Raw genomic sequence first — 25,888 nt, 5'->3', positions numbered from 1 at the left:
ATATAGTGTTCTGGTATTTCTATGCACCATTCAAGAACCTGATTCCTTTTGCTGGTGGAAGTAAGACTCTGCACTTACCAATTTTCTTTACATTGAGTATTCAACAGTGCTGATATTATTGGATTGTCGTCTCTATATCTCAATTTGCATAAACCTCAAAATCAAAAAGACTTAAAATTTTCAAATTACGTGAAGTGTTTCGAGCAGTGTTACTTAATTTTATTCACTTAGTTTTTTAGAATTCGCCAATTTTAAGTGTTTTGGTACGTAAATGTGTCACATTTGGTATGAAGAATCGGAAAAATGGTACAAGGGATAGGAGCGATTTAGGTAACACTGATTTCGAGTTTTAGTTTGATTTTATTTCTTTAATTGATTCTCGGGGAGAATTAACCTAATCATGATCTGCTGATTATTCATGAAAGGTGGCTGGGTTTGAAGTTTGAATTCAGGACCCCATTTTGAAGGTGTGGGACTGCAAGTTTTGTAATTTCAAGCCAAATCAAATCCCAGATATAAACACCTTGTTAAACTGAAGGTATTAATAGTAAAACATATAATTAAATTGCATTTTAGATATCAAACGCTCGCATTTCTCTCTCTGTGTGTGTATATATATTATATCTACGGAGACAGAAATCAAGGAACGATACTCTACTTTTGAGCTTTGTCCACTGATAGATGAGAGCAGATGATTAGGGGGATTGGAAGTCTTCAAAAGTGTAAACGGTAACATTTCAGGTTTTTTTTAATCTATAAAGGAGTTGGGAGATATTCTGATCCAAGAATCATGTTTTAGACCGCTCATGCATAAATCTCATCTGATGAACTTCAAGCTGGAAATATTTCAGCCAAGCATTATTTCTTCCAAGTTCTGTTACGAGAATTTCCCGCACAATCTTAAACAATCTATTATGTTACTGCAGATTTCACTCTAAAATTATTTTGTCAGTGAGATTAATAGGGTCTAGTTTGATCATTTTGAGATGTGATTTAATTTAAATCCAAAACAAGAACAAGAGTAAACTGTACTTGAGGTACGAGCCATGAAGAGGCTCTATGCTAAGCTTCCCTCTCAGTAACACCCCTTACTCGGATATAGTTCCGAGTAAGGCGTGCCGGAACACCTAGTCTGTGATTATCACATTTTCTGAACTCAATTTGATTTAAGAAGTCTTTATGTGCTATTCATAACATACTGGTTCTATTTTCAATTTTTTTATAAAATCAGTGTTTCAAAAATAGTAATAAAAATCCGGCAAGGTGCCGCCTGTAAATTGGACAAACAATCCTTCTGCACCTGTTAAAAACAATCTCAATATAGTATTCTCAAAATCACAATTTCATTCACTGTCTCAATTTCTCAGTAAAGTTAATAAACTTTCACAATCATTAAACAGTTCCATAACAATTCAAATATATCCAAAAAATCTCCATGTTATTTAATATGTACAAAATATTACAAACTTTAGAGCTTTTATAATATTACAAAAAAAACAGGGCCGAATTTCAAAATATAACAGAAGTATAAAATACAAGATATCCTAAGTCCTACCATGTATGCAATACAGTGTAGATGACTCTGGACTCCTGTGCAGATCTGATGTCTCACCCGGTCGTAGGTCTGCTGGGCTCTCCAGCTGTGTCTCAAATACCTACGCGTTATAAAAGTAACGCGCTAAGCAATTTTGCTTAGTGATGCCAAATATAAAGAAATATACACTAAAATAAAGTAAATGAATTGTTTATGAATTTATGACATCAATATTCTATACAGTTGTTGATTTTACGTTTATTTGCTAACATTTCAATATTTGCTAATTTCAGTAGTGCTGTATGTCAGTAGACTGGATTTAGCTATTTGAATTTAGCAATGATTAATTTAACTGCCTGTGTAGCCTATACACTGACTAGACTGGATAAACGGATATACTGGCACAGGGTACCTAGTACCTCGGGCCGTCACACCATCGATCACAACGTGTCTCCCGGTATGCAAATCATATGGCTAAAAAGCCATATAGTCAATCTGGCGATAAGCCAAGTATAATAACACAATACGTATAGCCGTAGGCTATTAAAGTCACAGTGCGGCATAATAAGTCGTAAAAATACAGTATGGCATGTAGCCATTTACAGAATAGCTGTCAGAATGCTATTGGCATGCCAACCTATCCAAACTAGTCAACTAGGCAAATTAGGCCACATTATAAATTAATTGTTTAATTCTTCAATTTCTAGAGTTTACTAGTTATCATGTAATTCACAAGTCAATGTAAATGTTGACCTTTTTAGGTACTATGCATAAGTTGATTCTAGTATCAACATGTCACAATTTGTAATTCAATATGCTACCAATATAGTGCAATTTACCATTTTTTACAAGTTGGCATTCATTGCCAAATTACTTCAAGCATCATTGTATGTAAATGTCAAATTTTCAATTTTAGTATGCTAGATTAGTCTAGCTTAAAGTCCTATTTCTCTTAGTTTTTAGCTTCTGGTCAAAGAAGCAAAATTGTAGTTCTATGTCTTATTGAACCTTTGGAAAATTTCAGGTCAGTCTGAGTTGTATAGACCAAGATATGGTCAATTTACTAAAGCTGGACAGATTACATCTTTAGTGCAAGATTTGGTCAATTTTAGGTCAAATTCAGTTCTAGCAGTTTTGATACCCGAATTTGTGCAAGCTATTTAACTTGGTTCTGGCCATTTCTGAGCTTTGATGTCTTCATAAGAATTATAGCTCTATGTCTAAGCTATCCATGGTAAAAATTTCAGATCAATTTGACCTATTTTGAGTGAGTTATGGTCATCCTAATGACTACTATTCATATAATCAAAAATCTGGGTTTGCAAGGTTGCCATTCCGGATTTGGTCATTTTTAAGGTTAGTTTCTAAGCAGAATTTTGACAACATTTCTACATGAAAGTTGGCCTATTTGGTGTCTAGTTTCACCCCCCATTGGCCTCATACTAATTGGGTTCACAGTTTTGCACTTATGACCTAATTTAAGTGCTGCCAACACACACAACCTGCATTTGAACATTACACTTCCAATTTTGACAATCCTCCTCCTCTCAATACTTCAACATTTAATCATGGTACTTCTATATATATTGTACACAATTTCAGCAAGCATTTTGGACAGAACACTCAAGTGTTCAATGCACACAATACACCATTAATGTTTAACATTTACTTCAACCCAAATTCAATGTACATCAACACATATATCACACATACACTTCCATGGCAATTAAACAAACTGCCCACCATTCAATACCATCATATTTCATTGATAAATTTCATAAACTCATACACAAATTCATGATATTTAAGGCTGCCCAACATGGCAGTTTACTAAAGCATCAAGGTCCCATTTTCAAACCCTTAATTCAAGCACTAACATGCACATACTTGGACATTAACCTACTACAACTTTCATTTGAGTTAATCAACCTTGATTCCCATTTATTAGAGGTGAGAAAAACTCAATCACAACAAACTTTCATGGCTGCCAAAAATGGATAAGTTCATACCTCAATGTTTTCTTCATTTCCCTTCACCAAATTACTTACCTCAACCTAAACACAAGGTTTACTAAAGCTAGGGAGAAGATTTGGACACTTATCACTTTTGAAGCTTATTAAAACTTCACCAAATCTCTTCCTTTTTATTCCCTATAATCTACCCAAGAGGTGTGGATCAAGTTTAATGAAAGAACTTGCAAGAAATCATTGCTTGATCATGCACCAATGGAGCTTTGCATGTGGGGCGGCAATGGTGCTTCCATGGAGGATCTTCATTTCGGGTGGTTGTTTGGGAGGAAGGAGATGACTCATTCTGCCCAAAAATGACTTAGATAAGTGTCCTAAAGTTTGAGTTAGTGGAGCACTAACTTAAATTTTATGTTTAATAATTCAAAATTTCCTAATTTGCTCACTTATCTCAATTCTTTCACTATTTACATAATTTATTTCAATTTAATTTTTCATGACATTTTCAAAGTGTAATATCATTTATTTTTAATGGACATTGAGGTCAAAAGGCAACTCTTGGTGTCAAATGACCAAAATGCCCCTCTTCGGGTTGTATTCCCGATTTTTCAGTAACACTGATTTTTGTCTATTTCTCGATTTTTTATTTTTCTTTGTACTAATTTATTAATTTTTTTTTGATAATTCTAGTTTAATTACATTTCAATAAACCTTTACTTACGTCCCGAAATTTAATTCCAAGGATTCCCCGCGGTACTGGGGTTGGCAACGGCCTTCCCGGTGCAGTCACCCATCTCTACGGTGCCGGCTCAGTTAACTTAGTTTTATTTTCTCTCTTTTATTTTTCTTGTATTTTATTTTTATTTATTTCATCCTTATATGTCTATTCACTATCATCGAAGTGTAGTTCCAGACATCCTGACTTGCTCGGACTGATATTAGGTCACCGGAGCAACAGAACGTACAGAACACGTATAGTGGGAATGTTACACTCTCTATCCCATTTGCAAGAATTCACTATTTTTGTGGATATTCAACGTCATGACTCAGATTCTTGATCAAACCGGCACTAGGACTTGGATCAGTATAAAGCCCTCAAAGCACGTAGTAAGCCTAACTATTCTCTAGCCCAACCTTAAAGCCCATATCCAAGCTTATTTTCAAGAAATCAATCGGAAAGAGTCTGATTATAAATTGAACTATCCAACGGGGAGTTTTTAGCTCGTCCAACCTGTAATCACAACATATATATATATATATATGGGGAGCTCAGTTCACTCTCATAACTCACAATCAATTAATTTAATCAAATAAGAGCTCAGCTCCTTCATCTAAAATATATGTCCATCCTATTCAATCATATATGCATAATATTAACTTTACAACCTCAATTAATAATCTTTTACAACCCCAAATCAATAAAATATTTCTAGCACATGCGGAGTTCTAGAGTTTAAATCAATAACATAACATAAGTATAAATACAATGACTAGTAGACCTGTGAGGAAGAAAACAGGTAAGTCACAAAGAAAAGCCCTCCTGTAGCCTGAAAAAAATGGTGAACAGAGTGAGCATTCGACTGACAAAGTAATATATTGATTTTATATGCAATTTCTATAATTATCTAAGTCTAGTGCATCCCTAAGAATAAAATGCAATATCTTCACACAATTCAAACAAGTCAAGTTATAATCACACCAAAGGCAATCTGGAGTACTCACATATCCGTGTGTCAAATCTATACTCACACATATATATATGGAAGCTGATTCCCCATACAACTCTCTTAGTTCTAACCTTTGCCAATGAGATCAACTCAAAACTGAACTTTCTCTTAATATCCAAATGCGGGGGCCCGCGAGATCAACCCGAGCCATACCTACCCCTATTTATCCATAATAAGGATCGGGTCCCAACGAGTCAAGCTCCATCCACGTCTACCCGTCCTAACCATATCTATATACATACCACATGCACACTAACTCACACACGTAGCTCCAGATCGCCATAAAGTAATAACTACAACAAAGTCAGCAAATACAAATGTAATACAAGGTATGCTTAACAAATAACTATGTACATATATCTATAAGTAATGCATGAACATGTCTTGAATACATAATAATATTGAAATTATAAGTAAAATCAGTATCTACTCACAGTACTTCACAAGTCACTGCGGTGGTTGGGCGGAGGAGGAAGGCTAGCCCAGCTCACCTAAACAATTACATTACAAATTGATCAATATTTACTTAAAACAATTACATTACAAACCAGAATCGCTTCATATGCCTACCCGAAGATAAAATTTGAGCCTCCAAATTAGGAATAAAAGGCAAGTGATCATACCTCAAATGTAATAGATGTGAAAGAACTGCCTGAGGAAAATCATGCTTCCAATCAAAAGACACTAAAGCTTTATCAAGTCATTTTTCAATAAACTCGTCCCTATCCATACCATTGTCCCATGTAAAAGGATAGCTTTTAAAGCCCAAGTCAACTAAATTAGTCTTTACCATCACCTCCCTAAAAGAATTAAGATATGGTTCTAGACTAATAGAGCCAGCCACCTTCTCTAAATGAGATAGTATCTCATCAAAATCACAAAGCATAAGCCAAGACATATTAGATTCCTCATTCAACTACCACAACAATTGCCAAGAAAGGGTTTTATCTCCACTATACCCAACCATAAAACTAGCAAACTGTATGATTCCAAACCTCAATCCATACTAGCTGCAAAATCTAAATGATGAATAAAATAAGATAACAACAGCAATGAAACACTATCATCCCACAGGCAAACCAAACCTCCATGAGTATTAACCCCTCGAGCCACAAACATATGCTTATAACCCAAACTAGTTTTAATAAAAGACATTCTTCCCTCACCCACCCTCGTCTCCATCAGGAAAAGAATGCTGATGTAGACACATGCTTTTTAACCCATGGAATGTATGCTTTATAGAAGCAGTGAGGAGCCATATCATGAAAATACCACTAGATAGTGAAGAATCCTAAAGCACTCAAGAGGCTATGGAATGGCAAGAATATTAAGAAATAAAATAATTCGTCTTTTTAAGAAGTAACCCATGCATTTTAGTAAGTAATTTCATTTTAAGAAATAACTAAGTTGATTTTAGTTAGCCAAATTCTTTTTTTAGTTAACTAATTTTCTTTTTTAGGAAAAATATTTTTTTAGGAAATTAATTGCATTTTTTGAATTAGAAGTTTTTTCATGTGAAAAGGGAACCAAAAAGCCTATTTTATTTAATTAAGCCTAATTTAATTTTATCTAAAGCCTTAAATGGGACTAGAAAATAATTAAATTAGCTAAATTAAATATCTAGGTGATGTGGACTACCACAAGTGTACGAGTCGTTCAAGTGGTATAGAAAAAGATGTCGTTCCCAATAAGAGTTGTGTTTTTAATTGAATTTTTGATATAAATAAACTATGGTAAATTGTACTTTAATCAAACAAATAAAGGAAATTTGAGAATTTGAAGTTTAAGGTATGAAATGCAAAACTCAATTCAAACAATGACTAATTTAATAATTGGCTAAATAAAGAAATTAAGAATATTAATAATGAAAATTGATAAGATGAGATTAAACTAAGCACTCAAAAGTAAAATCCAAGCAATAATTGATAAAAGAAGATTCTGAAGTTAAGGGTTCATATTCAAGTTAGTTTGGGATTTTCTTAGTTAGTCTAATCTATGAAATTTATGGGTTTAAAGTAGACTAATTCTAAAATCCTTTAAAATCTCTTTTGAGTGAATCAAAGAGTGCCTTGGTTAATTAAATTCTACTTTTGCAGAGTTTAAAATTAATCAAGACCCATTAAGTTCTTTAATCAATCTAATAAGTCCTCTTAATCCTTAGTTTATTTCTAGATCTAAGCTAATTAAGTCCAATTTCTTGATTATCTATCATTTGATCTTCTCCTTTCGGTCATTCAGCCAAAGATTAAGAACATGACTTAATGGGGGCCTTTCACTAAGCATGTAAATAAGCACATAAGAAATTGATTAAACCTCATAAATTTTATTAAATTTGCACTAACCTAGTTCAATTCCCTAACTTCAAAATTAAAGAAAACTACTCACAATCTATGTTTAATATAAGAGATTTTGAGTAGAAGAAGAAATAAAACATGAAAAATAAACTAAAATTAAAAAACCCAATGTTTGACGTGAAGAAACAGTGAAGAAGAAGAAGAAGAATCTAAGCTATTGCCGTCCAAAAATGGTGTGTGCCTTGCTTTCTCTCTCTTCTTTTTCCAAATATTTTTTTCTTATTCTTCTTCTTGTAATAAAAAGTGATCTAAGGATACTTAAATAACCCTTGACAAAAACCCTAGAATGGTTTAAAAAAAGTGTGTGGCAAAGTCATTGCTCATATGGGAAGATTTGCCACTTTAGCCAATTAATGAGGAAATGCATAGTTGAAACTGTACGCATACAATCTTATGCAGGGTCAAAGCTGTAGAGAATGAGTGAAGACATATTTGCATGGCCATGCAAACCCCTATGCATGACTTGGCAAGCTTCAGAGGTTCTCTGTGAAGGTGCATAAGTAGGTGCGTGAACCTGCATAGCCTATGTAAGAAGTTATGCAACTCTCGACAGGTTAAGGTTTGTCTTCCATAAAGGTGCATAAGTAAGTGCGTGAAGCTGCATAGCCTATGCAAGAAGTTATGCAACTTTTGGTAGGTTCTGCAATTTTCAGCTTTCTGCATAGGCAGGTGCATAGCCTATGCACTAGGCTATGCAACTTTCGACAAGTTGAAAATTTCTTTCATTTTCTAGACAAAAGTTATATAGGCTATGCAACTCTTTATGCAACTTTCAGTAGCCTTCAAAATTTTCAATTTTTAGGCTTCGTTTTTGATACTTTTGGACTTGGAATTTACTCTTCATTGCATAAGTACCTTTTAGTCCCTTAAGAACACCATTTTATCTCCAAAAAAAAAAAAATTACAAATTAATCTAAAAATTGATAATTGTGAAAAATCAACTAAATAACTGATGAAATTAACTAAGATAACTAACAAATGGATAAAATGACTATCAAATCTAATCTATATGACTATAGGAAATGCATGTATCACTACGCCAATAAAATTTTACTATTTTAGTTATCAATATAAAATTGAGCTTTGGGGCAACTTGAGTTTATTAATGTCATGACCCAATTTATGGGCCGGTCGGCACTAGGACTTGGGCCAGCCTAAAGCCCTCGAGGCCCGTAGTAAGCCTAACTATTCCTCAACCCAACTCTAAGGCCCATTTGGGCCCAATTTCAAGAATTTAACCTGACAGAGTCCAACCATAAAATGAACCTTTCAACAGGGAGTTTTTGACTCACCCGACCTGTAAACATGATATATAATCAATTGGGGAGCTCAGCTCACCCTCCACATACTCATAACAACATAAAAATAAATGGGAGCTCAGCTCCCTCATCCAGTCCAACAAACATGCATATAATTATAAGTTTACAAGTCCAACATGGTAATTATATTAAAGACCCAAATCCAATGAATATTTCTAACACATGCGGAAATTCTAGGAGTTATCAGAATTACACAAACTTTAATAAACAACCTGCAAAGGAGAAAAGCAGGTTAACCACAACAATAATCCTCCTGTAGCCTTAAAAATAATGAACAGAAGTGAGCGTTTGACTCAGAGAGTAAACTATCAATTTTAACCATAATCTCTATAGCTATTTAAAGCTAATGCACCATGTAGAGTGAAATGCAACATCGTCATCAATTTCATACAAATCACATCAAAAAGGCAATTTGGAGCACTCACGCACTCGATAATATCAAACAATACACATATGGGAGCTAATCCCCTATACAGCTCTCTTAATCCAAACTGTGCCAGCGAAGAACTCAAGCTCGGACTTCCACTTAATAAACCAAATCGGGGTCCCAGCGAAGAACTCAAGCCGTGTCTACCCCGAAGGACCAGGTCCCAGCGAAGATCTCAAGCCGTGTCTACCCGTCCTGTCCATAGCCAACACTATACCACACGCACGCCAACGCACACACGCTGCTCCAAATTACCACAACAACATCCAAGGCACTTTAACAATTATGAATGCAACATAAAACGTGCCTAGTGTTTAACTACATAAATACATATTTATAAGTGATGCATGGGCATGCTTGAACATATAATAATATCGAAATTACAATTAAAATTAATATTTTACTCACAGACTCAACCGAAGTCACTGTGGCAGCTGGGCGGAGGAGGAAGGTTGTCCCGGCTCACCTGACAATTTTTATTACAATTATTTAATACAATTGACTCAATACAAACCAAGGAAATACCAAATACATCCTAAGTCGTGTCGAAAATCCGGCAGAGTCTCCCCTATACCTGGGACCTACCCAACCTGCAAAATAGCTTAAAACATACTTCTATTATCCACAAACCATATATCCATAACTCAATCACATCACACAGCCCCTCCTGGGCCCATCCAAATAGTCATCAATCGCAATATATAAAATTACAGTTTAGTCCTTATGATTGACCGTTTTTGCAAAAACTACCCAAATAAGCTCTAAAAATTCTAAAACTTTGCCCCGCGGTCCTTAGCAATATTACTAAGCTAATGCAAAAAAGAATCATAATTTTCTGACCTATCATGAATATTTTATGAATTTTTAATCCCATTCAAGCACTAGAAAATTATGAAAAAGTAAGGTTCGGGTTTACCTATGCCGATTCTGATCTCGGGAACGCACTCAGGACATCTGACAACGGTGGGGTAGCCAAAATCTTGATCCAATTCCGATACTTTTTCGGTAGCCTGCCTGTTTGGCTCGAAATTCACAGACTCAGGCAACCATCAAATTTTTGTGAATTGAAGGTACCTACACGAAGCCCACAATACGAGGGTTAGTATATAATTTTTACGAAATTTTTTAAGCTCATTTAATGCTAGGAAAAATACTACGAATTTTCGTGGGACCCACCGAAAAACGGTGTCAGAAAATTTTGAAATTTATATTGTCGCGAAGCTCTCGACGAGTGGAGCGCTCTAGTACTCTCGGTTTTCTTTTGGGGTTCACGGTTTGCGAGAAATCTAGCCCAAAAATTAAAATGGGCTAAAACTTCCCGGACAAAAATTGAATAAACCGCTCGATAAATTTTGGTGTTCTTGGTGTCTATGGAAAGCTCTCGAGGTGTAGATATTGTTTGACACAAGACCCAGCCCAATCAGTGGCCGGATCGATCGAATTTTGGCCGGGAAGCCGAAACTGCGCGCTTCGCGCAAGTGGTCTTCGCGTTTCGGCCTCTGGGCGTCGGTGACCGTGGGAGGCGATGGGCGGTCTTGGCGGTGAGATCTGAGAAGGTGGGTAGCGGCCTGACCTAGGGGTAAGGGAGGAGAGAGAAAATGGGAGAGAGAGGAAGAGAGGAAAACGCACGTGGGAAGGAAAAAGAAGAAGAAGAAGAAGGAGCTGGCCCGATTCGGCAGGTTCGATTCAGGGTACCCGAAATTGAATTTTTACTCTGCCTTGGGATCGAAAATGAGGCCCAAATATTTTTAAAAAATTGTAGAAAACTCAGAAAAATTCGTAGACTCCAAATATATTTTTAGTTTTTCCACGTGGTCTTTAAATTAATTTTTAAAAATCATCAAAGTTTTATAATTTTGGAAAATCGAACCCGATTTCTAAAATGCGAAAAATCTCAAATAATTTCCCAAAATTTAATTAAAATAAAATATCAATATTTACCCAAAAATAATAAATTTAAAAAATAGGGGTGTTACATTCTTCCCCCCTTATAGAAAATTCGTCCTCGAATTTTACACAAGGCAGAATAAAGTACAGAATTACACATTGAATAGATAAGGGTACTTGCTATGCATGCCCCGCTCTGACTCCCAAGTGCACTCTTCCATTGACTGACTCCTCCACAAAACCTTAACCATAGGGATCTGTTTTGATCTTAACTGCCTCACTTGGTAGTCCACTATGGCTACAAGTTGCTCCTCAAACGTCAAGTTTTCTTTCAGCTCTACTACATCCGGCTGTAGAACATGAGAAGGATCAGGTATGTATTTCTTAAGCATGGAGATGTGAAATACAGGATGAACTTGAGAAAGGTTGGGTGGTAACTCCAACCGGTAGGCAACTACTCCAACTTTATCAGTAACCTCAAAAGGTCCAATATACCGAGGTTCCAACTTGCCCTTCTTTCCAAATCTCATGACTCACTTCATCGGAGAAACCTTCAGGAATACATAGTCGCATACTACAAACTCTACATCCCTCCGTTTGAAATCTGCATAACTTTTCTGCCTACTGAAAGCTATTTTCAATCGTTCCCTGATTAAAGGAACCATCTCTGAAGTGTATTGCACTAGGTCTATATCATGCACCTTTGCTTCTCCCATCTCCGTCCAACACAAAGGAGACCTACACTTTCTTCCATATAGTGCCTCACAGGGTGCCATCCCTATGCTGAAATGATAACTGTTGTTATAGGCAAACTCTACCAATGGTAGCTGATTATCCCATTGACCTCCAAAATCCAAAACACACATGCGGAGCTTGTCTTCCAGTGTTTGGATTGTCCTTTCGGACTGTTAGTCTGTCTAAGGGTGGAAAGCGGTACTAAAGTTCAACTGTGTGCCAAGTGCCTCCTGTAACTTCCTCCAAAATCGAAAAGTAAACTAGAGGCCCTCTGTCAAATATTATGGAAGCAGAAACTCCATGCAATCTGACTATTTCTCGAATATAGAGCTGGGCGTACTGTGCAACAAACATGTGGTCTTCACAGGCAAGAAATGAGTTGATTTGGTTAGGCGGTCTACAATTACCCATATCGAATCATATCCCTGTGTGGTACGAGGCAACCCAGTCACAAAATCTATAGTAATCATTTCCCACTTCCATTCCGGGATAGGGAGCTCTTGCAGCTTTCCTAACGGCCTCTGATGTTCAAATTTCACCTTCTGACAAGTCAAGCACTTGGACACAAAGTCTGCTATGTCTCTGTTCATGCCATTCCACCAATAGCTGTCTTTCACATCATGGTACATCTTGGTGGAGCCCGAGTGGACATTGTAAAGTGTATAGTGTGCCTCTCGCATGATTTCATTTCTGAGATTGTTCACATCGGGCACACATATCCTAGAACCTTGCATAAGAGCGCCATCATTGGCAAATCCAAACTCACCACCTTCACCCTGTTGTACTCTTTCTATGATCTTCATCAATTGTTGTTCTTTGTGTGGAAAACTCTAACTCTGTCTCATAGGTTTGGCCTCACTGAAAAATGGGCCAACAATACCCCTCATCTGAAAGATCTAGGATTAGACCTTGATCCATCAACTCATATACTTCCTAAATCAACGGTCTCTTCTCCGCTTATATGTGCCCCAAGCTGCCAGAAGATTTTCTACTCAAAGCATCTGCTACTATATTGGCCTTCCCAGGGTGGTACTAGATGGTGCAATCATAGTCCTTCAGAAGCTCCATCCATCTCCTCTGTCTCAAGTTTAAATCCCTTTGTTGGAAGATGTACTTCAAACTCTTGTGGTTGGTGTATATCTCGCACACTTCATCATACAGGTAGTGTCTCTAGATCTTTAGTGCGAAGACTACAGCTGCCATTTCCAAATCATGGGTGGGGTAGTTCTGCTCATGCCTCTTCAGCTGTCTTGAAGCATAAGCCACTACTTTTCCATTCTGCATCAAAACACACCCTAAGCCAACTCTGGAGGCGTCACAGTATACGGTGTATCCTTTACCACTCATAAGTAGTGTCAACACAGGGGCGGTGGTTAGACACTCCTTAATCTTCTGGAAACTCTCCTCACAATCATCTGTCCAAATGAATGAAACATTCTTTCGAGTTAACTTAGTTAGGGGAGCTGCTATCCTGCAAAAATCCTGCACAAAATGCCTATAGTAGCCAGCTAGACTCAAAAAACTTCGCACCTCAGTGACTGTTGTAGGCCTAAGCCAATCAGTCACAGCTTCAATTTTCTTGGGATCCACTTAAATGCCTTCACTAGAAATCACGTGTCCCAAGAATGAGATGCTTTCTATCCAAAATTCACATTTTGAAAATTTGGCATATAGCTGGTGCTCCCTCAAAGTCTGCAACACCATCCTCAAATGCCACATGTGTTCTTCCTCGGTCCGAGAGTATACCAAAATGTCATCTATGAATACGATGACAAAACGATCTAGGAATGGCCTGAACACTCTGTTCATCAAGTCCATGAAGGCTGCTGGCGCATTAGTTAGTCCAAAAGATATCACCAAGAACTCATAATGATCATATCTTGTCCTGAATGCTGTTTTGGACACATCCTCATTCCTGATTCTCAACTGATGGTAGCCTGATCATAGGTCTATCTTGGAAAAGAATCTAGCCCCTTGGAGCTGATCAAACAGATCATCGATCCGAGGAAGTGGATACTTGTTCTTCACAGTCACCTTGTTCAGTTGTCTATAATCAATACACAACCTCAAGGACCCATCTTTCTTTCTCACAAATAGAACAGGAGCGCCCCAGGGTGAAGTGCTTGGACGTATAAAACCCTTGTCCAAAAGCTCCTGTAGTTGCTCCTTCAACTCTTTCAATTCTGCTGGTGCTATCCTGTAAGGCGGCATTGATATGGGGTTTGTACCCGGCACAACATCAATGCAGAACTCTATTTCCCTTCCTGGTGGCAACCCTAGAAGCTCCTCAGGGAAGCCATCCATGAATTCTCTGACAACAGAAACATTTTCCATGTTGACACCTTCTATAGATGTATCTCTCACCAATGCCAAATACCCTTGACATCCACGCCTCAATATTTTTCTAGCACTAATTGCTGACACTAAATTATATGGAGCCACGCTCCTGTCACCATCAAAGCTAAACTCTTCCACACCAGGTATGTGAAAATACACCTTTTTGTTCCTGCAGTCTAAAGTGGCATAATGAGTTGCCAACCAATCCATTCCCAAGATTACATCGAAATCCATTATGGGTAGAGGAACTAAGTCTGCTGGGAGGATCTTTTCATCTACTACTACTGGGCTACCCGGAAAAATCATATCTACATTTATGTTGTCACTAAGCTGGGTAGCTACAAACAAAGGGCATTCTAAAGTTGTAGGGTTTCTGCCCAATCTTATGGCAAACACTGGGGAGACAAAATGAGTGCATAGCACCCGGATCTATTAAAACACGAGCCTTATAAGAACAGACTAGAAGAATACCTGCCACAACTGCATTAGAAGCCTGAGCATCCTGGTGGGTCAGGGTGAAAACCCGAGCTTGACCCCTACCCTGGGTGGCAGAACCCTGATACTAACTTCTACCTCCTGATCTGCCTCCAAATCCATGTCCCCCTTGTCCTCGGCCTTGTTGGCCACTGAACAGACTGCCTGCCATGTTGAAAGCACCAGGATACAACTGAGGAGGAACATTTGCAATAGAACCCTGTAACCCCATCTGTGGCTCGCTGAACACGGGGCATTCCCTAGCAAAGTGACCTGGTTAGCCACACCTGAAACATACTCCTGAACCCATCATACAAGGTCCTAAATGTCCTCTTTTACACTGTGCACAAGGCGCAAGGGAGGATCCTGAACCAGAGCCAGAACTGCTGTATCCCGAGCTGTGACCACTGCTAGATCCGTACCTAATCTGAATCCTCGAGATTTGTGTCTAAAACCACTTCTCTTGTTCCTACTTCTTCCTCTGTAATTAGTATGGCCTCCGCTATCCTGAGCACTCATGTGAGAAACAACTGAAGAACTCTCTGCTCTATTTTTCTTTGCTCTAGCACTGTCATCTCCGGTGTAACTAATCTCAATCTGTCTGGCTCGATCTACTACCACATCAAAAGACTAATCAGACATTATGGCTAAGTTTGCATACCTCCTGTCAAGCCCCTTTAGGAACCTCTTCACCTTCATAGTTTCTGTAGCCACTTCTGTAGGGGCATATCTATTCAATTCCAGAAATTCTGTAGCATATTCATCTACAGACCTGCCATTCTGTCTTAAGGCCTCAAAGGCCCACTGTTTTTGATCTCTGAAACTTTTTAGCACAAACCTATTGATAAACAGTTCCACAAACTGGGCCCATGACAAACCTTCCATCTGAGGTAATATAAAGTCACTCATCCATTGTCTAGGCATAAGCCCCATGACATGCTGCACACACTCTATGAGTCTCCTATCAGTCAACTACAACTCTGTTCCTGCCTGTCAGCAGGAATTCAAAAACCGATAGGCATCATCTGACACATCATAAGTACCAAGCACCAACTTCTTGAAATTAATTATTTGTTTATAAGGTTCCTCTCTTAGTGCGGTGGACTACTGCTGTTGGGGAGGGTGAACCATGTATTGTGCCATCATATCGATGGTTCTCTGTAAACCAGCTAGAGTAGCTGCCATTGGGTCCATGGGACCCTGTGCCATAAAAGACTGTTCTTGAACTGGTGGTGGCTGCTCTTCTACTTGAGCAGCTCTAGGCCTCCTACCCCGCTTCCTCGGGGCAGGCACTTCATCCTGTGCCTACACCTCGTCAGGCACATCTGGTTCTGGTGCAGTGGCAACTCTCCTGCCACTACGCATTTTTCTAAAATTCAGCAGCATTAGCCCACAAAATTTCAAAACGACATATTACACAGCTCTATAGACTCATATTTTACACAATTATATAAAGCAGAAACTAGAAGCAAAGATGACAATGCAAGACAAATGTGGACCCTATTTTTCCGCATGTGACTCCTATTAGACTCTTTCCAACATTTTAGACAATTTTTTTTTCCCATGAATCTAGAGCCTAAGCTCTGATACCACATTTATCACGACCCAACCTATGGGCCAGACTGGCACTAGGACCTGGGCCAGCCTAAAGCCCCCGAGGCCCGTAGTAAGCCTAACTATTCCTCAACCCAACTCTAAGGCCCATTCGGGACCAATTTCAAGAATTCAACTAAACAGAGTCCAACCATAAAATGGACCTTTCAACAGGGAGTTTTTGACTCACCCGACCTGTAAACATGATATATAATCAATTGGGGAGCTCAGCTCACTCTCCACATACTCATAACAACATAAAAATAAATGGGAGCTCGGCTCTCTCATCCAGTCCAACAAACATGCATATAATTATAAGTTTACAAGTCCAACATGGTAATTATATTACAGACCCAAATCAAATGAATATTTCTAACACATGCGAAAATTCTATGAGTTATCAGAATTACACAAACTTTAATAAACAACCTGCGAAGGAGAAAAGCAGGTTAACCACAAAAATAATCCTCCTGTAGCCTGAAAAATAATGAACAGGAGTGAGCGTTTGACTTAGAGAGTAAAATATCAATTTTAACCATAATCTCTATAGCTATCTAAAGCTAATGCACCCTGTAGAGTGAAATGCAACATCGTCATCAATTTCATACAAATCACATCAAAAAGGCAATTTGGAGCACTCACACACCGGATAATGTCAAACAATACATATATGGGAGCTGATCCCCTATACAGCTCTTTTAATCCAAACTGTGCCAGCGAAGAACTCAAGCTCGGACTTCCACTTAATAAACCAAATCGGGGTCCCAGTGAAGAACTCAAGCCATGTTTACCCCGAAGGACAGGGTCCCAGCGAAGATCTCAAGCCGTGTCTACCCGTCCTGTCCATAGCCAACACTATACCACACGCACGCCAACGCACGTATGCTGCTCCAAATTACCACAATAACATCCAAGGCACTTTAATAATTATGAATGTAACATAAAACATGCCTAGTGTTTAACTACATAAATACATATTTATAAGTGATGCATGGGCATGCTTGAACATATAATAATATTAAAATTACAATTAAAATTAATATTTTACTCACAGACTCAACCGAAGTCACTGTGGTGGCTGGGCAGAGGAGGAAAGCTGTCTTGGCTCACCTGACAATTTTTATTACAATTATTTAATACAATTGACTCAATACAAATCAAGAAAATACAAAATATGTCCTAAGTCGTGCCGAAAATTCGGCAGAGTCTTCCCTATACCTAGGACCTACCAAACCTGCAAAAAGGCTTAAAACACACTTCTATATCTACAAACCATATATCCATAACTCAATCATATCAGACAGCCCCTCCTGGGCCCATCCAAACAGTCATCAATCATAATATATAAAATTACAGTTTAGTCTTTATAATTGACCCTTTTTGCAAAAACTAACCAAATAAGCTCTAAAAATTCTAAAACTTTGCCCTGCGGTCCTTAGCAATATTACTAAGCTAATGCAAAAAGAATCATAATTTTCTAAGCTATCACGAATATTTTATAGATTTTTAATCCTATTCAAGCACTAGAAAATTACGAAAAAGCAAGGTTCGGGTTTACCTATGCTGATTCTGATCTCGGGAACGCGCTCGGGACGTCTGACAATGGTGGGGTAGCCAAAATCTTGATCCAATTCCGAGACTTTTTCACTAGCCTATCTGTCTGGCTGGAAATTCATAGACCTGGGCAACCGTCGAATTTCTGCGAATTGAAGGTACCTACACGAAGCCCACAACACGGGGGTTAGTATATAATTTTTACGAAATTTTTTAAGCTCATTTAATGCTAGGAAAAATACTATAAAGTTTTGTGGGATCCACTGAAAAACGGTGTCGAAAAATTTTGAAATTTATATTGCCGCGAAATTCTCGACGAGTGGAGCGCTCTGATACTCTCAGTTTTCTCGTGGGGTTCACGGTTTGCGAGAAATCTAGCCCAAAAGTCAAAATAGGCTAAAACTTCCCGGACAAAAATTGGACAAACCGCTAGATGGATTTTGGTGTTCTTAGTGTCTATAGAAAGCTCTCGATGTGTAGATGTTGTTTGACACAAGACCCGGCCCAATCGGTGGCCGGATCGATCGGATTTTGGCCGGGAAGCTAAAACTGCGCGCTGCACGCAGGTGGTCTTCGCCCCCATTTTTCGACTGCCTGGAGCGTCAGCCGGCCGTGGGGAGGTAATGGGGCAGTGCGCCGGCGAGGTGGGGAAGGCTGGGTGGCGGCAGCGCGGCCTGGGGGCGAGGGAGGAGAGAGAAAACGGGAGAGAGAGGAAGAGAGGAAAACGCGCGAGAAGGAAAAAGAAGAAGAAGAAGAAGAAGAAGGAGCTGGCTCGATTCGGCCGGTCAGATCCGATCCGGTTTGATTCGGCCGGTTCGATTCAGGATACCCAAAATTAAATTTTTACTCTGCCTTGGGACCGAAAACGAGGCCCAAAAATTTTGAAAAAATTGTAGAAAACTCATAAAAATTTGTAGACTCCAAATATATTTTTAGTTTTGCCACGTGGTCTTTAAATTAATTTTTAAAAATCATCAAAGTTTTATAATTTCGGAAAATCGAACCTGATTTCTAAAACCCAAAAAATCTCAAATAATTTCCCAAAATTTAATTAAAATAAAATATCAATATTTACCCAAAAATAATAAATTTAAAAATTAGGGGTGTTACAATTAATTAAAAAAAAGCCTTTTAATCATTTTTTAATCAATTAAAAAAGAAAAAAAAATAAAAAAGAGGATATTTATCCCATGGTGAACATCCACAAAGGAATAAATTCCAAAACATATATTTCTTTTAATTATTTTTATCTTTATTCTTTAAAAAACTTTTAGTTAAAAAGCTTTAGATTTAGGTTAATTTATCTTTAAACTACTATAAATATATCATTAAACTTAGGGTTTAAAAAAAGGAAGAAAGGTAACTAAAAATTAAATAAAATATAAGCAAATCTCTTCAAATGTGGCATGTGGGAGGGTTATCTTGCTAGTAGTTCTTCCCCCATCCCACAAATTGATACAATATTATATAAAATCACACACCTATTTCACATAGTTACATCTAGATTCTTAGGATAATTAATTAATCCATCACTAAATATTTATTTTATTTTTGTTCCTACCATTTTAAAGTCTTCTAAGATGCCAAGGGTATCTCACAATTTTAAGGAAATCAACCAAATAAATCTATATTTCTAAATGGGCAGTTAAAGTTTCTAGTATTGCAATCACTTTTCTTGTTGCTGCATTGTCATCTTGTAATTGTTAGAATTTGGGTTAGGAAATAGTTTTAATGGATTAATTGAGTTTTTTCCAAGTGGAACATCCTTTTGAATTACTAAAAAATCATTTTTCTTTAATTTTCTATATTTTTTCAAGTTTCAGTTAATGTCTGATTGCATGTTTATGTAACCCGATTTTGTAATATTTATTTCCATCTCTTAGATTTTTTTTTCAGTTAATATGTCTGGATTAGGTATATATTTTTAGATTTGTCAAATTAATAGGAATAATTTTTACAAAATCATTGCTCAAATTTGTCTAATTTTTATTTCTAAGTATTAAATCATGTATGAATAAGCGAGGTTCTTTTACTATATTTTAACTTGATGTGTTAGCTATTGTTTGGTAAATTTTATAATTTTCTAGATAAGTTTATTATTTTTAGTGAATTTTATGAGTTTGCTGTCCAAATTGAACTTTTCTGCATCAGGTTAGATTTTGTAATTTTTCTGGGATATTTTAGTGCACGAATTTGAGGTTTCTTTATTCCATATTTTTGTTTCATATCTCAGAAATCTCCAATATGTTTTTCATGACTTTTAAGATCATTGTATTGTGTGAAATAAATTTTATTTTTTTGGTGCTCAAATTTGCCATTTTCGGTAGAGTTGGAATTCTTATGTGATTATATTTCTTTTGTTTCCTAATTCCATTCTAACTTGTTTATTTGCGTTTATGTGAGTTGGGAGACGTAGATGGACTTGGAATAAGGTAAATATCAGGTGTTTAGGTAAGGATTTCTCCTCTTGCTGGAATTGAATCGAGGGAGTACAAATTTAAGTAAAATTAGGATTTTTAATTTATTTTAAATTTGATTTATCTATACTGTTTATCTTGTCTTTTTGTTTTATTTTATTTATTTATTTGCTTCAATTTTTTATTATTTAGGACTTTAAATTATTATTTTTAATAATTTAATTAAATTAAAGCAATAAAGTCCAAAAAGTTTTCCCAAACACATAAAAACACATGATGGATCCGTAGGCGGATCAAGTCCAATTCAAAGCTCAAGATGGAACTCCAAAGCCTTTTGAGGTTAATGGGCCCTGAGGCCTTGTAACAGTTGTAAGATTTTAAGTGGTTGCAAGATTTTATTTTATTGGGTTGTAAAAGGTTATTTTTAGCTTTTAATATTTTTTCTCATCCCTCCTTTCTTTAGATGGGTTTTATTTATTTATTCATTCATTTATTTATTTTATCACTTATGCATGTGACATAATATTGGTAAATAATTTGAACTTAGTTTAATTTGGTAAATTAAAATTAACTATTGAATAATAGAAACTTAGGAATATTTAATTTAAAGATAATGCATGTTTAATTAGGTTATCACAAAGAATAAAGCATAACTTAGTTAATATGCATACAGGGCAACTTGATAAATTAAAGAGATATTATGCATGCTAGACTTAGGTTGGTTAATTCTTTAGGTTAGTTAATTATTTCTACTTGTATAGTGAATGTAAATGAGTATGTATGAAATTAACTTTGTTAAATATGCAAATAGGGAAAGATGGCAAATTAGTTAACTAATTTTAGCAACTTGGCATGATTAGAAACTATGTGTGTGTTATTGTGTGCTCTTATGAATAAAATTCGTGTGTAATGCTAATTTGCGTAAATGTATGAATAAGAAAATTAATAAAAGAAACAATAAAACAGGCTTTAGGAATCATTAGTAAAGGCTAACCCTTATTCTAAAGTAAGTCCAGGTGGAGAAGGTAACCAATACATTCCCTCTCTCATACTCATTATCTCAAACCTTCCCTCTCTCATACTCATTATCTTAAACCTAGGTCATTGGGTTCATGGTAAAAAAAGGGTAATGAACCTTTGCAAATGGGTAAATTATTATCCATATCCCTTCTTATGAATTTGTCCTGATTATTAGCCGATGGTGACTCCTTTTCTCTGACTTTATGGCTTAATATCTAAGTATCATGGTAAAGTTATAGGAAAACAATACTAAACTAGCTAAAATAAGTATAACCAAATCGAGACACCTGATAAACGAGAGCTTGTGACGAGCACAGTCGTCAAAGTTGTGCAACTACCAGAGGGTTCCCAAGCCCTCTGTAGTTGTAGCTCATTATTTTTCAAGTTCCTAGATGACCCTGGATATCACCACTGGTCGCCTCTGAGATAGTAAAAGGCATAACAACCAAAGAAGTCCTTTTTCCACTATGCAAATTCTCCAAAACCATATCTGACATCTCATCATTGGCTCTTTTCCGAACATTCTGCAAGTTAACACCATCCGAAGATTGCCCTTTTTCACGTGTTCTCCTGCGCCAAGTGCCTTTTTTCTTAGCATGCACAGTCGAAACCACAGACCCTTCCACAACCTCTAAACCACATGCATCCTCACAAAACATGGACTTCTCGTTCGAACCATCCGTAGTCACCACAGCACAACCAATATCCCTACCCATCCCATTAGTAGTACCGTCAGCATGTTCACTACCAACATTTAATTCATTCAGAAGCTGGACCAACGGTGTCTTACAAGAAGATGTTCTATTGTTCTCCTGTCCGGCATCCACCCGATCCCTCGCCTTCTCCCCCATCTCACCATTAAAGCCGTTACCCGTCCGCTCGAATAATTCAATCGCCAGCCTTGTTTCCTTCTCTTTTTCTGCATGGTTTCGAAGCTGAAAGATTTTCCTTGGCATAGCACGTAGCCATTCACCATACTGAAGCACTTCTTCCCCATTAAAACTATTACACTCATGTTGCACATGACCCATGTAGCCACAAGAAAAACAGAAATGTGGCAAGCGTTCATACCGAAGCTGAATCCATCTAACTGTTCCCACCATTAGCTTAAGTAAAACTCCCCTCCGTAATGGCTTGTCAATAGGTATGGCAACCTTAAACCTCAAGGCATTCGACCACCCAATCACATCATCTTCATCAAAGGAGATAAAACGACCAATCATATTAGCAATTAACTTAGCCGTAGACTTAGAAAAACAACTAAACGGGACCCCATATGCCCTCACCCAAAAAGAGCATTCTCCGAATGTGATAGAGTTAGCAGTATCAGACTCTACCATCTCTCTTAACACAACTAACTGGTCATCGAAACACCAAGGGCCGCCTTCCAAGACATGTTTTTTATCATCCTCCAAAAAGAACTGAAACACAAATAAGTTATCAGATAATTGCCGAAAACCAAACCCCTTTCGTAAGCGCCAACTCCTTAACATAGTTAAGCGTAGAGCTGGAGCATTAAAATTCTTCCCAGTAAGCACCATACCTATCAAACATAATGAAATTTTCAAACGTTGTAAGGAGTTCTCCTCGTCAACAAAAGGCACCTCACCCACAATTGTCTCCTCCTCAGTCAATCGCAATGAGGAAATCAACTCATCAACTGAATCAGCAGCCATGAAGAACAAGTACACTTACAGAATAGCAGAAAATTAATGGGTCTAAGAAAAAGGCAAATAACCCTAGCCCTCGAGACTAGAGAGACAAGACTCGAAGAAGAGAGAGTCTTCCTATGAAGAGGAGAGTAGTTAACTATAGATTATTCTTTATTTTATTGTAGACATCCATTTATACTGATTCATTAAATTATTAAAAATATTTCATATATTTTTTTGTAATTAAATAAGAAATTAAAATAAAACACATGAATGCGTGTTTCTTGTTTAAATCTAATAGCTTCATGCGAAGAGATAGTTAAGTAATTACCTCATCAAACATTTTTTTTAAATTAAATGATTTTTAAATATAAAATAAGGATTTGCAGCGATACGCACTCGTTTAACATCATTTTAGTACACAGCAAAAAGAGGAATTCAGCCCCTCTTTTAAAGCAAGTGTTGCATTTAGGTGACGCTATTTCGATAGGGTGAGCGATTTAAATGAAAAAAATTGACTAAATTAATTTAATTTAAAAAAAATTACTTTAATAATTTAATTCAATTTAATGTTTTAAAGAAAAAAATTAATAAAATTGAATAATTTATTTTTTAATTAGTTATTATTAAATCTTAAATTCAAATTAAAAATAAGAAATATGACTAAAGTTGATTATGAAATGAGTATAAAATAATTTTTTTAAAAAATTCAAGCTGAAGCATAAATTAATAAATAAAATTAAATTGAAGGAATTCAGTTCAATCTTGTTTAATCTAATAAAATTTTGATTTGTTGAGTAAATTTGATTTGATTTCCTTTCTAATTTGATTTGATTTAACCTTATCAATAATTTTTTTTTAATTTTTCCTTAGTGATGGTGGGGCTTCCCATGGGTAAAGGTGAACTCAATCATCACAATGATTCGGGCTGGTGGGATAAGTAGGCTAGACTCAATTAGCATGAGTTAGCCGAGGCCTTCCATCGTCCTCCAAGTTAGCCACCCACTTATTTTTCACCCATGAAAAGTTGTTTTTTTTTTTTTTTTCCTCTGTCAAATATTAAAAAGAAAATTAAGATTTAATGATAACATATACGAAGATATAATTTTAATTCATAGAATTAATAACAATAGAAAGGCAATCTCCTTTTTTTTTCTTTTAATTTTCATATCAAATTGCAACAGTAAAAAGGTATGCTAAAGAACGATGAATTGCTGATGCAGTAATGTTGCCGGAGAAAGGATAGGTCATGCCGTCATGGCCCATCTTCTTAATTATAAAAAAGATTATATATATATATATATATATATATATATACACATGAGATGAAGAAATTTATGATGTAGTTCATGTATTTTTAAAATTAAACTTAATTATAGTAATTAATAATTTTTCATTATTTAAATTTAAAAGATCATATTAATTAAGAATTGTATTTAGAAAATTAGATTATATAATAATTATATATTACAACTATTTAGGAAATATAGATAAAATTTAATTTTGATCTTTTTTTTAAATAACCTTTAATAATTATACATCTTTTAAAAAAAATTTAATTATTAATTTCTAACAAATATTCAAATATCATTGATTCTTTGTTTTAATTTAAAACAAATATTTTAAAAAAAATTAAATTTAATTAAAACTATTTAAAAAATATAAATAAAATTTAATGTTGATCCTTTTTTTTAATTTAAAGATATTTAAATTGAGAAGTTATATAATAATTATATATTTCAACTCTTTAGAAAAATACTGAAAAGATTAAGCTTTCAAGGCAGAGTTTTTTTTGTAATTACCATTCTTTTCTTCTTCTCCTTCATTTTATTAGTGTTTTATTTTAAAATGACAATCTCTTGTGATTCTTTTTGGATTCCTACTTCTTCTGCCACTCTTTATGATAATTTTGCTATGTTTTTTTTTTTTATTTGACTTAGTTACACTCGGTTCTGTGCTCTATTTTTTGTTAGGATTATTGATTTTCTACTTAATTTCTCTAAAAAAAAATTTAACTTTATTTTTAAAGAATATGAGAAACCTTCCTTACTAAGAAATTGTTTTGTTTGGGCTTGTTCTTTTGTAAGAAAATAATCATTTTATTCTAAAGCCAATTAAATAAAACTATCTTTATTTATTTATTTATTTATTTTTAATACTATGGGAGGTATTTTTTATTTGTTGAGGTAAATCTTATGATAGATCTTTCTAGTATTTGATTTGTAAATTTGAGATTGTAGTGCTGATCTAATGATATGTTTGTGGTATAACCTCCAAATGAAGACATATGGCTTGCAGTGACTTCTTTGCCTCACTTCAAGTCTGAAGAATCATTACAATTCACAAATGATATAATTTGGATCACAGAGAATAGAATATTATTCCCTTAATTTCTTGTACTCAAGAAATTGAACTTTGATATTAATAAAAAAGAAAATATGTGTATTTAGACATATTAAAGATCTTTTTTATATGTATTTAGGCAGTAAAAAATTAAATTTGGGTTATAACTTAAAAATTAAATAAGGGAAAAAATTGCTATCAATAAAATTGGCAAATGAGGTAAGGAAAAAAATTGCTAACAATAAATTCAATTTAATATAATTGACATATGTGGGAAGAAGAAAATATTGCTAGCAATAAATTCAATTTGATATTGCCACTTGGCATTACCACTTAGTACAGGAGAAAATTTGACTACTTTAAATATTGACACGTGACATAAATATAATAGTTTTAGAATCCTATGTGGCAGTACCAGGGAAACACCACTCTGCTTTATATAGATATATAGATTTAATATTGTCACTTCAATTATGACATCCAATGTTGCTTTTAAGTCACCTCCTTAGCTTAGGCTTTGATTACATAATTTATATAAAACAAAATTC

General features: G+C 35.8%; 1 long non-coding RNA gene across 1 annotated transcript; it reads right to left on the bottom strand.

The window, feature by feature from the left end:
• Positions 1-1,419: 1,419 nt before the first annotated feature.
• Positions 1,420-10,782, bottom strand: LOC131173914 (uncharacterized). Its single transcript, XR_009144231.1, has 4 exons — positions 10,245-10,782; positions 9,737-9,794; positions 5,663-5,719; positions 1,420-1,655 (listed from the first exon to the last, which is right to left on the bottom strand). It is a non-coding gene; the product is annotated as an uncharacterized LOC131173914 (long non-coding RNA).
• Positions 10,783-25,888: the final 15,106 nt, after the last annotated feature.

Source organism: Hevea brasiliensis, chromosome 2 (genome assembly GCF_030052815.1).
Source record: "Hevea brasiliensis isolate MT/VB/25A 57/8 chromosome 2, ASM3005281v1, whole genome shotgun sequence".
Classification (NCBI taxonomy): Eukaryota; Viridiplantae; Streptophyta; class Magnoliopsida; order Malpighiales; family Euphorbiaceae; genus Hevea; species Hevea brasiliensis.
Note: the sequence above shows the minus strand (reverse complement) of the source record. Positions and strands in the feature narration are given on the sequence as shown.